The sequence below is a fragment of the Coregonus lavaretus genome (assembly GCF_964263955.1).
Source record: "Coregonus lavaretus genome assembly, chromosome: 6".
Lineage (NCBI taxonomy): Eukaryota > Metazoa > Chordata > Actinopteri > Salmoniformes > Salmonidae > Coregonus > Coregonus lavaretus.
The window spans coordinates 972,806-986,472 of NC_139993.1; the positions used below are offsets into that span (position 1 = coordinate 972,806).

At 39.3% G+C, this 13,667-nt stretch overlaps 1 pseudogene across 1 annotated transcript in view; it reads right to left on the reverse strand.

The window, feature by feature from the left end:
- Positions 1–13,667, reverse strand: part of LOC311130327 (VPS10 domain-containing receptor SorCS3-like) — a 195,384-nt pseudogene that overhangs the window by 37,085 nt on the left and 144,632 nt on the right. The window contains exons 5-6 of the transcript in view: positions 12,836–12,858; positions 10,896–11,014 (exon numbers count right to left, since the gene is read on the reverse strand). The product of the transcript in view is annotated as a VPS10 domain-containing receptor SorCS3-like (transcript). The remainder of the gene's footprint in view (positions 1–10,895; positions 11,015–12,835; positions 12,859–13,667) is intronic.

Below are 13,667 nucleotides of genomic sequence, written 5' to 3' on the forward strand. Positions count from 1 at the left end.
CACAAAGTGCACAAAACATTAGGAACACCTTCCTTGTATTGAGTTGCACCCCCTTTTGCCCTCAGAATAGCCTAAATCCATCAGGGCATGGACTCTACAATGTGTTGAAAGCGTTCCACATGGATGCTGGCCCATGCTGACTCCAATGCTTCCCACAGTTGTGTCAAAATGGCTGGATGTCCTTTGGGTGGTGAACCATTCTTGATACACACAGGAAACTGTTGAGCGTGAAAAACCCAGCAGCTTTGCAGTTCTTGACACACTCAAACCAATGTGCCTGGCATCTACTACCATAAACTATTCAAAGGCACTTAAATGTTTTGTCAATGTCATGGAAAGATCAGGCATTCTTAATGTTTTGAATACTCAGTGTATACTTCATTGTCAGAGAGGAACATTGATGCATAAGGAATTGAAATGGCTATTTCCAGATGTTTCTATTGAGAGAATAACTATGAAATCTCCTGACAGCATACAGAGGAAACTGCTCCTTTCACGTCCTCTCCTGTTGTCGATGCCCTTTGTGGTTTTGGAGGTAGACGTGGGTAAATATCTCGTAGAGACAATCAATAGCCTCATTATTCTCTGTCAAGAGAAATCTTTAACTCTCCCAAGCAATGCTCAGTGGCCTGTCTTAGGAAAATCATCCTATATGATCCCAGTGCCTCGGCAAGCAAACACTCAAGCTGTTAGCCTATGCAGTCCAAAGTGTTACAAACCTGTAATTAGAGCACAAGCTTCGGAGGCTATCAGGATAGGAAAACAATTTTCGGAAACAAAAGTGTGATTGCCCTACCATCAGCACTAGGGAGCAATTTATTTAATCCACTTCCTCTTTCGTAAATCCATTAATCGAGAATGTATCCACAAAACAATCTGCTGGCTTTCTGGGTAGGAAAACGTGGAGGCGAAATAGGCTCATTATTATATGACAGAACCAATTATGCTTCTTGGTGTCCTTCTAAGTGCACTTCAATTGGAGGGAGAGAGGGAGGGAGAGAGGGGAGGTGAGAGGGAGCGAGAGAGCGAGAGAGATGAAGAAAGAGAGAGAGAAAAAAATAATTGGGGAGGGAAGAGCAGTGGGCACAGTGAGAGCTCGCCAGAAACAGTCCCACATGCAACTGAGTTAAGAAGCTAAAAATCGATGGAGAGTAACCACGGAAGGTTTTGAACTGAAATATTTTTCATTACCCCCTTTCACAGAATCTGTCCGGCTGTGACGCCACACGAGAAAACATTGTAGGTTTCCTGAATTGAAGATGCGGTTGGAGGTTTAGGTTGAGTGGTTGTGGGTTTAGTTAGGGAGACGTATGAGTGTGACCAAACATGGTTGAGGGATCTGGTAGACCACAGATCTGTATTTTCAGACCATTATTCTGGCAGAATGAAGCCAATCATATGTAGGGCCTGGAGTTTTCCTGAAAATGTGACCTTATGAAGAAGTCTTGGTCCTGCGTAGGCTAAACGTTTTTTCAAGGCATCATGTATAGGGCTAGGAGTTCTTACCGAACCCTTGACATAGGCTACTAGAGGCTAGAGTTTTCCTGGTCAAGCCACTTGCTCAAGGGAAAACTTCTGGCTGTAATTGAAATAGTTAGGACCAGGAATTTTACTTGACCTTGTGACCTGACCTGGAAAAACTCTTGGCCCTAATTCATGTTCTAATAGAAAGACATCAGTAACTCTCCCCTTCAAATACTTCAAATAACTAGGTAGGACTTTGGAGTTACATTTGGATGGAAAAGTTATTTATACTGGACTGGATTGGTGGGATAATTATTCCTATTTTCCTGATTACTTATAAATTCATGCATCCTCATTTGCACAATGTCAAAGTAAATAGTATTCAGGCAGTGGGAGGGAAATTAAAACATAACCCCAAAACCAGCATTACTTAGAATTCAGAATATTAACATTTCAGATTTCTCTCTCTCGCACAAATTATGATTAATATGACATACTGGGGGACTGGTGTGGAAAAATATAAAACTCCTTAGGTTTCACATCTAAACCAGAATAGTGTGCAAATGCAGACTCTCAAATGAAGGTTCAAATAAAAGGTTTGCATCTTTCACATATGTAATGCGAGGTGCCTTTTCTTTATACACGTGTCTCTATTGTTTTTTTGACAATATAAATTATGGAAATAGTAGAAATAAAATACCCATCCAGCATAGCAACTGGTCAAGGTTCAGAGGTGAGAATTACTATGACATAAATACCATAACATATACATATTCAGATTGCAAAATGAACAATTCCAACACTTTTTTTTACAGCTTTCCTGCTACATATACATACATTTTACATACACATTTTACATACACATTTTGCATACACATTGTACATAGATGGTACTTTTAAATAAAGCAATCACATAAACATACATTACCAAACATAATCTCTTTAATCCCACCCCTCAGCCACTTTCAGCCCATCCCACCTATCACCATAGACCACCCTCGTTTGGTTTCCATGTGCCATACATTTTTCAATTGTGCTCTGATTTTTTACATAAATGTTGAACCTTTCTAATCATATAGTATCCACAGATTGTGAGCTAAAGATGAAAACCTTTCCTACGAGTATTATATTATTTATTGACTGACCATGGCTTTCCAAATCGCCCAACACTGCTATTTGTAAGGTTCATTTTAAGTGAATGTTGTGATTTTTTAACCATTCCTGAACCTGTGACAAGCTACATAGGGGCAATGCCTGAATAAATTATCTTGTGCTTCTGTCTCTTTCGCAACAAAATCTACAGAGCTGAGATCGTTGTATGCCCCATATACATATATATATATATATTATTCTGTTGGTGGCAAGAATGTTGTATAATAATTTAAATTGAAAAACTCAGTGTTGAATCAAGTGTTGTTTTTTGTACCAGTTCATAAACCATGTGCCATGGAATCGGTACATCGAAAATCTCTTTCCATTTATTTTGCAACCTGTATGGCGCAGCTGTCAACATTTTTGTCCTCAAATGAAACTATTTTCTATTTATGTCAATTCCTTTCAGCCAATTTGTATCTTGAGTATATGGCAGGCAAATACGTTCCCTACCTTCTCCCTTTTCCACTTGCCTCCATTTTTGTGGTAATGCTGCAATCAGTTGGTTCTGTCACGATCGTTGAGAGACGGGTCAGACCAAGGTGCAGTGTGGTTTGTGTACATTAATAAACACTTGACAAAATAACAAAACAATGAAAATGTGAAGTCCTATGGGCTATACACACAACAAGCCTAACAGAAACACGAGTCAAGATCCCACAACTAAGGTAGGCAACCAGGCTACCTAAGTATGATCCCCAATCAGAGACAACGAGCGACAGCTGCCTCTGATTGGGAATCACACCCGGCCAAACATAGAAATAGCAAACTAGATCTACAACATAGAAATACAATAACATAGATCTCAACAGAAACTCACACCCTGATCCAACCAACAAGCGTTCTCTAGATCAGGGCGTGACAGGTTCTAAGTTTGGATTGAGCAGACATTCCCATATATTTTTGATAGCTGCATATGTTACATAACTCAACTCATTAATAAATATAATACAACTTCTAAACATTTTTTCCATAAAGAATGTTTTTTTTTTTTTACCATGACATTTGTTGTAATATTTGTTCTATCTTTTCTGGAGGATAAAACTGAAATTGTAACCAGCTTTGTATGGCTTGTTTAAGAAAGGGCAATACTTTAAACGAAATTACATTTTCAATTAGTCGTAAATGAGAAGTTGTAATCTGTATAAAGGCAAAAAGGCCATTTTTGAACAAAGGATGAGCCTTTCTTAATAATCTACTGGAGAACCATTTTGGGTTTAAGTATAACTTATGTATGACTGAAGCTTTTAGTGAGAGGTTTAAAGCTTAAAATATTTCATAATTCTTACCCCCCAAACTCATATTCATTATATAAATAGGCACATTTAATTTAGTCTGGCTTAGCATTCCAAAGAAAATGAAATATGTTTTACTCATATGATTTAAAAAATGAGTCGTCTGGAGTAGGCAACGCCATTAATAAGTAAGTAAACTGTGATAGGACCAAAGAGTTAATCAATGTGATTTTCCATTCATAGACAAGTATTTACATTTTCATTTTAATCATTTAGAAGACGCTCTTATCCAGAGCGACTTACAGTCAGTGAGTGCATACATTATTTTAATTTTTACATTTTTCATACTGGCCCCCCGTGGGAATCGAACCCACAACCCTGGCGTTGCAAACGCCATGCTCTACCAACTGAGCTACATCCCTGCCGGCCATTCCCTCCCCAACACTGGGCCAATTGTGCGCCACCCCATGGGTCTCCCGGTCGCAGCCGGCTACGACAGAGCCTGGATTCGAACCAGGATCTCTAGTGGCACAGCTAGCACTGCGATGCAGTGCCTTAGACCACTGCGTCACTCACTTGCAGAATCGTATCTATTTTTGCAAACTTTCATTGAAATTGATTGTGGTAAGTTCATTTATATTTTTTGAGATGTGAATACCAAGTATGTCTACTTCACCATCCGCCCATTTTATTGGTAAACTACAAGGTACTGTAAACACTGTCTTTTAACGATCCAATACTTAATATGGTACACTTGTCATAATTAGGTTTCAGTCCAGAGAGGCTAGAAAAGTGATCAAGATCTTAAAATGAGACTGTGCATTGAAGATGTGGGTTCGATTCCCACGGGGGGCCAGTATGAAAAATTAAAAAATTAAAATAATGTATGCACTCACTGACTGTAAGTCGCTCTGGATAAGAGTGTCTGCTAAATGACTAAAATGTAAATGTAAATACTTGTCTATGTATGGAAAATCAAATTGATTAACTCTTTGGATCCAGATTGTGGACTTAAGAAGAAACTTGAGTCATCGGCATACATTGACACGTTGTTTTTATCCCCTGGATGTCTAACCCATTGATGTTCTTGTTTGATCTAATTTTAATAGCGAGCATTTCAATGGCTATAATAAATAAATATGGAGACAACGGACAGCCTTGTTTTACTCCTCTTAAAATCCCAATAATTTCAGAGAAGTAACCATTATTTACTATTTTACATCTGGGGTTGCTGTACATAACTTTAACCCATTGTATAATAGATTCACTGAAATTAAAGTAATCCAGGCATTTATATATACATTCTAGTCGTACTTTATCAAACGCCTTTTCAAAATCTGCTATGAAGACCAGGCCTGGTATCTTTGATGTTTCATAATGTTCAATTGTTTCAAGTAATTGTCGTATATTATCTCTAATATATCGTCCATGTAAAAAAAACCTGTCTGATCAGGATGAACAATATCTGGTTAAACCTTTTCTATTCTATGTGCTATGCATTTCGCCAGGATTTTGGCATCACAACGTTGAAGTGTAAGAGGCCTCCAGTTTTGTAAATGGACTGGATCTTTATACTTACCACCTGGGTCCTGTTTTAGTAGTAATGAAATCAGACCTTCTTGTTGAGTACCTGAAAGGAGTAATTAAAACATGCTAATAATGGACATTTGAGTACATAAAAAAAGGTCTGATATACCCCTACTGGTATACCATCAAGCCCTGGTGTTTTCCAGACTGAAAATATTTAATTGCCATTATTATTATTATTATTATTATTATTATTATTATTATTATTATTATTATTATTATTAGGAAAGAAATCCTTGCAGTTAAAATCATTCAGAGAAAATGGAGGAGACTGAAAAGAAAACATATGCTTAAACAATTCCTTGACGATCATTTGTTGCTTGTGAGCTCAATAGATTATTATATATATTTTAGAAGAAGTGTGGATCATCATCATTTGGCCCACATAGATTAATTAGCCAGATCTGTTTTTGGTCCAATAGCATATTAAAAACAATCCATCTTCCTTGACGATCTGTTTGCACAGTTTGCAAAATCGGATCAACATTTTTATTAATTAGTATAAACACCCCTTTTGAGTATCTTTGCCCATGACAAAAATATATTTCTCCCAGTCCTTTTTCCACCCAACCTCATCTGTATTTGTAGAGTGAGTTTCCTGTAAACAATAGATATTATATTCTTTCTCTTTTAGCCAGGTAAAAATGTATCTCCTTTTTTTATGATCTGCTAAGCCATTACAATTGTAACTGGTTTACTTATTTCCCCACTTACCATAATGATACCCACGTTTCAATTATACTTACCACAACCAATGTTTGTAAACTTACCATTAAAAAGCACCATGATGATTAAGTGTCCATATACAGTAGGGGAAAAAAGTATTTAGTCAGCCACCAATTGTGCAAGTTCTCCCACTTAAAAAGATGAGAGAGGCCTGTAATTTTCATCATAGGTACACGTCAACTATGACAGACAAAATGAGGAAAAAAATCCAGAAAATCACATTGTAGGATTTTTAATGAATTTATTTGCAAATTATGGTGGAAAATAAGTATTTGGTCATTAACAAAAGTTTCTCAATACTTTGTTATATACCCTTTGTTGGCAATGACACAGGTCAAACGTTTTCTGTAAGTCTTCACAAGGTTTTCACACACTGTTGCTGGTATTTTGGCCCATTCCTCCATGCAGATCTCCTCTACAGCAGTGATGTTTTGGGGCTGTCGCTGGGCAACACGGACTTTCAACTCCCTCCAAAGATTTTCTATGGGGTTGAGATCTGGAGACTGGCTAGGCCACTCCAGGACCTTGAAATTATTCTTATGAAGCCACTCCTTTGTTGCCCGGGCGGTGTGTTTGGGATCATTGTCATGCTGAAAGACCCAGCCACGTTTCATCTTCAATGCCCTTGCTGATGGAAGGAGGTTTTCACTCAAAATCTCACGATACATGGCCCCATTCATTCTTTCCTTTACACGGATCAGTCTTCCTGGTCCGTTTGCAGAAAAACAGGCCCAAAGCATGATGCAACTCAGCATTCTTTGTCCTCCAAACACGACAAGTTGAGTTTTTACCAAAAAGTTCTATTTTGGTTTCATCTGACCATATGACATTCTCCCAATCCTCTTCTGGATCATCCAAATGCACTCTAGCAAACTTCAGACGGGCCTGGACATGTACTGGCTTAAGCAGGGGGACACGTCTGGCACTGCAGGATTTGAGTCCCTGGCGGCGTAGTGTGTTACTGATGGTAGGCTTTGTTACTTTGGTCCCAGCTCTCTGCAGGTCATTCACTAGGTCCCCCCGTGTGGTTCTGGGATTTTTGCTCACCGTTCTTGTGATCATTTTGACCCCACGGGGTAAGATCTTGCGTGGAGCCCCAGATCGAGGGAGATTATCAGTGGTCTTGTATGTCTTCCATTTCCTAATAATTGCTCCCACAGTTGATTTCTTCAAACCAAGCTGCTTACCTATTGCAGATTCAGTCTTCCCAGCCTGGTGCAGGTCTACAATTTTGTTTCTGGTGTCCTTTGACAGCTCTTTGGTCTTGGCCATAGTGGAGTTTGGAGTGTGACTGTTTGAGGTTGTGGACAGGTGTCTTTTATACTGATAACAAGTTCAAACAGGTGCCATTAATACAGGTAACGAGTGGAGGACAGAGGTGCCTCTTAAAGAAGAAGTTACAGGTCTGTGAGAGCCAGAAATCTTGCTTGTTTGTAGGTGACCAAATACTTATTTTCCACCATAATTTGCAAATAAATTCATTAAAAATCCTACAATGGGATGTTCTGGATTTTTTTTTCTCAATTTGTCTGTCATAGTTGACGTGTACCTATGATGAAAATTATAGGCCTCTCTCATCTTTTTAAGTGGGAGAACTTGCACAATTGGTGGCTGACTGAATACTTTTTTCCCCACTGTAGCTGTACCATAATATTTGCACTGTTAAGCATACTGTAGCTGCAACTTTGTATACCTCCAATTGTCCTAATATTCCACCCACTAAAACCTCCTCCCATATCTAGGTCTGTTGTCACTAAGACAATCAGACTATCTCCCTGACTCATGACGTACCTTTGCGTCCTGAGGCAATCCCTTGGCGGCCAATTGGCGTAGGCCAGAGGGAAATATTTGCAGTCCCATGAAGACATAATTCAATACTGCCACCCTTCACTAACACATTGAAAGCCCCGTAGGTCTAAATGCATTTCAATGAGGGTGCTTTTTAAGAGAACTAACCAAATAACATGGAAAACACTCTGAAAAAAAACAAAAAACAATAATAGATCATATTAATATAAATAATAAGAGCACAATATTATACATTCATGCTCATATTTAGAAAGTCCTAGCAAGGGTATAGGCATGTCAGCCCAGCTTGCTTAGTTCACTGGATCCAACTGTTCGAAGAAATTAGAAAATAATAAGAGAAAGCAACAACTATATATTTCGCAAGACTAGTTCTTTATGTCCATTACCTGCAAGACATATTTCATGTAGTCCTCATTATATCCTGCTTTATTCCCACAAAAAAGGAAGGAGGAAAAAGGAACATAGATTCTAATGGCCGCTAATGACTGCCAGTAAACATTTGTCTTAGGCATCACACTACCCATAAAGGAATACCTACATTTAACTTACAATCGACTCATGGCACGCTAGCCAAGAATACATGCAGTACTGACAATCCAGAGCAAGTAAACCTGTAAAACCAACCCTCTCTCCACCCACACACATTTTGTTTTAATTCCAGTGTTGTTGCTCTATCATCACGGCTGTTTTACACCTAGGCCTATATCATTAGGATCAAGAATCCTAATGAATATAAAAGGTAGCGTAAATAGCTTATATAGAATTATATACTGGGTTAATTATATACCGCTTAAATATATAATATACCTCTCGCTTAGAGAAGTGCTTCCATAAGCCAGTTATTGTGTTGGTTCTACCGTTAACTTTAATCAGTTTATCCCAGTGTTAACCAGCCCGCCACACACTAATAGAGACAACAACCCTGTTGACAATACCCAATCCATTTGCCGGTGTGTATCGGAACATTTTTAATATTGAGATGATTTATGTTTTATGTAAAAGGCTAATGACACCAATTATTTTAGAAACGTATAGGCCTACTCCAATAGAGAATTCTATCATCCTTTATCCTAGCCCTACATTAGATCTATTCATATGTATTATGTTTTATCTTAAAAGCGAATCGTTCCGATTCACATCCGGAAACAAGGGCCGCACTATATAACAGCTTTTAAGTCATAATATACCTGACCTCTACAATTAGGCCATATCATATACACTACCAGTCAAAAGTTTGGACACACCTACTCATTCAAGGGTTTTTCTTTATTTTTTACATTGTAGAATAATAGTAGTTGTTATGGTATGGGGGTGCTTTGCTGGTGAAATTATTTAGAATTCAAGGCACACTTAACCAGCATGGCTACCACAGTATTCTGCAGTGATACGCCATCCCATCTGGTTTGGGCTTAGTGGGACTATCGTTTGTTAATCAACAGGACAATGACCCAACACACCTCAAGGCTTATTTTAAGTCCACATAGTCCACGGTTCCATACCGCATGAAAACATTTATTACAAAATAATTACAAAAAGAGTCGATCATGCAAAGATTTCTGGGGTAAAAAACTAATGAATCATAATTGTACTGTGTAATGCGGTGCAAATGTGTATCAGGGACTACTTCAGCAGGAGGTAGCTATCACTCACAGCCACGTTGTAATTTTAGTGTCCTTGAACATTTGGTTGTTTACATACAATTTATTGACAACTAGACGAACATTCTGCCTTTTGAAAGTTGTGTACAGGGCACGTCGTCTCTCCACTATTTCATGGGGAAAATGTTCATTAATAGAGAACGGGGTGTTCTTCAGTTCCTTACCCTGTTGTAACAAGGCAATTTTCATTTTGTAGTGAGTTAGGATAGCTACGATAGGACAGGGCCTTCCCTCCCCTCTGCCACCGAAACGGTGAGCCCTTTGAAAATCCATTGTATCCACCTGTTCGTCCGTCATTTTGAGATTATGTTTCATGAAGACCATGACTTTTTCCTCCGTTGACTGATAGTTTTCGTTTTCATATTCCTTTATTCCCATTATAACAATATTATTCTTCATACTTCTGCACTTTAGATCAAGTAATTGAGCTTTCATTGTTTTATTGTCATACCATAGCCTCTCTGTAGTGTCTTTTAGGGAGTCCACGGTAGTTTTCAATATCTTATTTTCCGCTTGTATTTCTTCCATAATTATATTACTGTAATCCATTCCTGTTTTTAAGGCCTCAACCTCCCCCAGTAGCCCAGGCAATAGATCCAGCTTTTTCAACTGCTCGCTCATGCTTGTCAGCAATGCTCTATCTTCTGGAGACATAGTTATAAAAACGTCCCCCTCCAATGTTAAATTTGGAATTTTAGACGGCGGCTTCCCTTCAGTTTCGCTCGCAGAGCTCGAGGAAAGGTCTTCTCTTGTTCGCTTTGATGCATCTGATTCTTTTTTGAGGATATCAAAAAGCTGATCAATAAGTAGTTCAAGGTTCTCTTTGTTTGTTTCGCAGTAATCAGCTAATCCTCAATTTTTATGATTAATTCATTGGACAAGCTGTGCCTACCATGCTGCCACCTGCCACGTCATCAACCACCTGGCATCTGCGGTTAATACAATGTGTCAACACAAGAATGAATCATAAATATTTATATTTTTTATGAACTACAGTTCGATTGCTCTATCATACCATTTCATCACACCTGAGGATCAACTAGTTGTTGCATGTGTTGCTATAAAGCATGCAAATCCCCTCCCAGTCCTAGTCAAACCAAGTTGCGCGTAACACATAACACATATAATTCAAGGCTAACGATGCGCATCCTATGCAATGCATCATGGTCTACATACAATATGGTACAATTTGTAAGTCGCTCTGGATAAGAGTGTCTGCTAAATGATGTAAATGTCAATATATTCTCCTCAGACAGAGCCTTACCTGAATAAACATATAGTCATCTTGGACCACCAGTGAGCTGATGTTGATGTATCCAGGGAAGGGGTAGTTTCTGTTGGGCTCTGAGCACGTTAGAGCCCGGCATGTTACATACTGTATACCTGCAAGATGAGGAGATAGAGATTACTGGATATCTGGATTCACCCAGCTGTGGATCATGCCCCCTATTCCTGGGAACGTGAGGATGCCTGGAAACCGAGGCTATATGTCTGTTTGAATTGAACTTGAGGGCACTTTTGTATGGTTTGTGATTGACATGCAATAGAGGAGATAGCCTTAAATTTGTGACAGTATACTTACTGTGTATATGTCCAGTAACTTTGTCATTTGACCAGTATGCTGTGATTTCCATTCTATAATGGTGATTGTTTGTCACGGTTTCGGCCGAGGCTGCCTCTCTTCCTTGCTCGGGCAGGCTTCGGCGTTCGTCGTCTCCGGAATACTAGCTGCCACCGTTGCATGTTTCTATGTTCGTTTGCTTTTGTCTGATTGTTGTTACACCTGTTATCGTTTAGTGTAATTAGTGTCCTATAAGTTCTCGTTGTGTTTGTCTAGTGTTGTGTGTGATTGTTTTTCACTGTCGTGCGTTTGTATATACAGTTTGCTCGGTTGAGCTGCTCTCCATTTCTGTGTATTGGAGTATTTTGTCGCGCGTATTTTGTGCGCCCGCTTTATTTCGCCTGCGTGCGGAGTTTCTCGCCTCAGGGCATTTGTTTTCGTGCTGTGTTTTGTTTGCAAACAACTAAAGTCTTTTGGACTTACTTTGTGCGTCCTGCGCCTGATTCCACCACCACACCCACCTACAGCTACACTGACATTGTTTCATACATACAGTATGTAAAGTTCTATGTTTATCACTATTCAACATGATCAACTATGATCATTCTCTGTGTACAGAAAACTAAACTGTCTCTGATTCCGGGGCTCTAACAACAGCAGCAGCAGATAGCTATCATAAACAATCTCACAATTTCATCTATGGAGGACCTTGGGTGGCGTTGCCCTGGCGAGTTATGGAGTTGACGCTCCCAGGGTGAGAGGGGTGGAGGGAAAGGCCATATTAATGAAGTATCATGCACTACATTTATCAGTGGGGTAATCCACTGTCACTCCTGCCGTGAAGTGACTTTAACATTAATCTGAAGACTGTTATCTCTACTTACCCGACTAAATTAATCATGTAACAATTAACTCATCAGTATCTGGGTGTCACGACTTCCTCCGAAGCTGCCTCCTCTCCTTGTTCGGGCACTGCCGCTCCTCATTCCATTTGTTTTGTCTTGTTTATTACACACACCTGGTTCATATCCCCTCATCAGTACCTGTATAAGTGTTCCCTCTGCCCCTTTGTCTTTGTGTGTGATTGTTTATTGTAGAGGAGATTATAGCTCGTTGGAGCTCGTTTGTATTGTGTATCGCTGGGTTATTCACCCGTGTGCCTTATTTTCCCCAGTGTGCCGCTTGTCCGCACTGGTGTGTATTACGCATTGCTGCGTACCTCTGTTTATTGATTAAACCATTTATTCCGTGATTTCCTCTCCTGCGTCTGACTCCATCCATCATCACCCGCTACACTGGGGCACCATGAGATCAGTTCTTTAAAGAGTTACCATCTCCCAAATTAAACTCTATAAGGTATTTTCCTATCACATCTATAAACAGTCAACTTATTAATCATAACCTCGTATCATATCATCATTCTGAACATCGTAACCTCCTTGCATCTGCAGAAACCCGAGCCTTACTTATGATTCAGTACTACACAAATTGGTTAAATTATTTATTTACTAGCTAATTAAATGGGAACACAGGATAAAAATACACACTCTGCACCGGTTATTGACTGGAGAAAACCGGTCCCTAGCAGAGACACTTAACCTTGATACATTCAGAAACTACTCTCACCTACAGTGATTACATACTTGGCACACGAACCGCCGCCCGCCTTGAGTATGAAATCATGAATGTATTTACGTGAAATGTCTTAGTTCGCCGGGGATCTCTCGGTGAACCGGGCCGCCCTGGAAAGGGAGTTGGGCCTTCTCGCGGCACACTTGTAAGGCTCTAATTGTCCAAACAGGTTCCAACAAGTCTTCTACTGTTGTTCTCTTCTTCGCAGTTGTCCAGTCTCCGATGACTTGTCGTGTAGTCCTGAACATAACTACAGAGTTGATTTTCCTTCCATTCACTCTTGAAGAGGCTTCTTTGAATATAGGCTAGCCAGCCGTATCGATGATTCCCAGTGGGGAAAAAAAATCCCTAGTCCTTGCCGATGACAAGCATACACATAACATGATGAAGCCACCACAATGCTTGAAAATATGAGTGGTACTCAGTGATGTGTTCGGTTGGATTTGCACCAAACATAACACTTTGCATTCAGTACAGAAAGTTCATTTCTTTGCCACATTTTTTACAGCATTAATTTAGTGCCTTATTGCAATCAAGATGCATGTTTTGGAATATTTTTATTCTGTACAGGCTTCAAATCAAATCAAATGTTATTTGTCAAATGCGCCGAATACAACAGGTGTAGACCTTATAGTGAAATGCAGGTGTAGACCTTCCAATATCCTTCCTTCTTATTACTCTGTCATTTATGTGAATAATGTTGAAACGTATTATCAATATCCTTCACAGACTCTTCTGTTGCAGAAAGCAAACAACACGTTCCACACACTGCTAGTGATGTTCCAAAACAGTTTGTGATGAGAGTCTGAGTAAACTAAGGAAAAGAGAAGGACAACAGAGAGG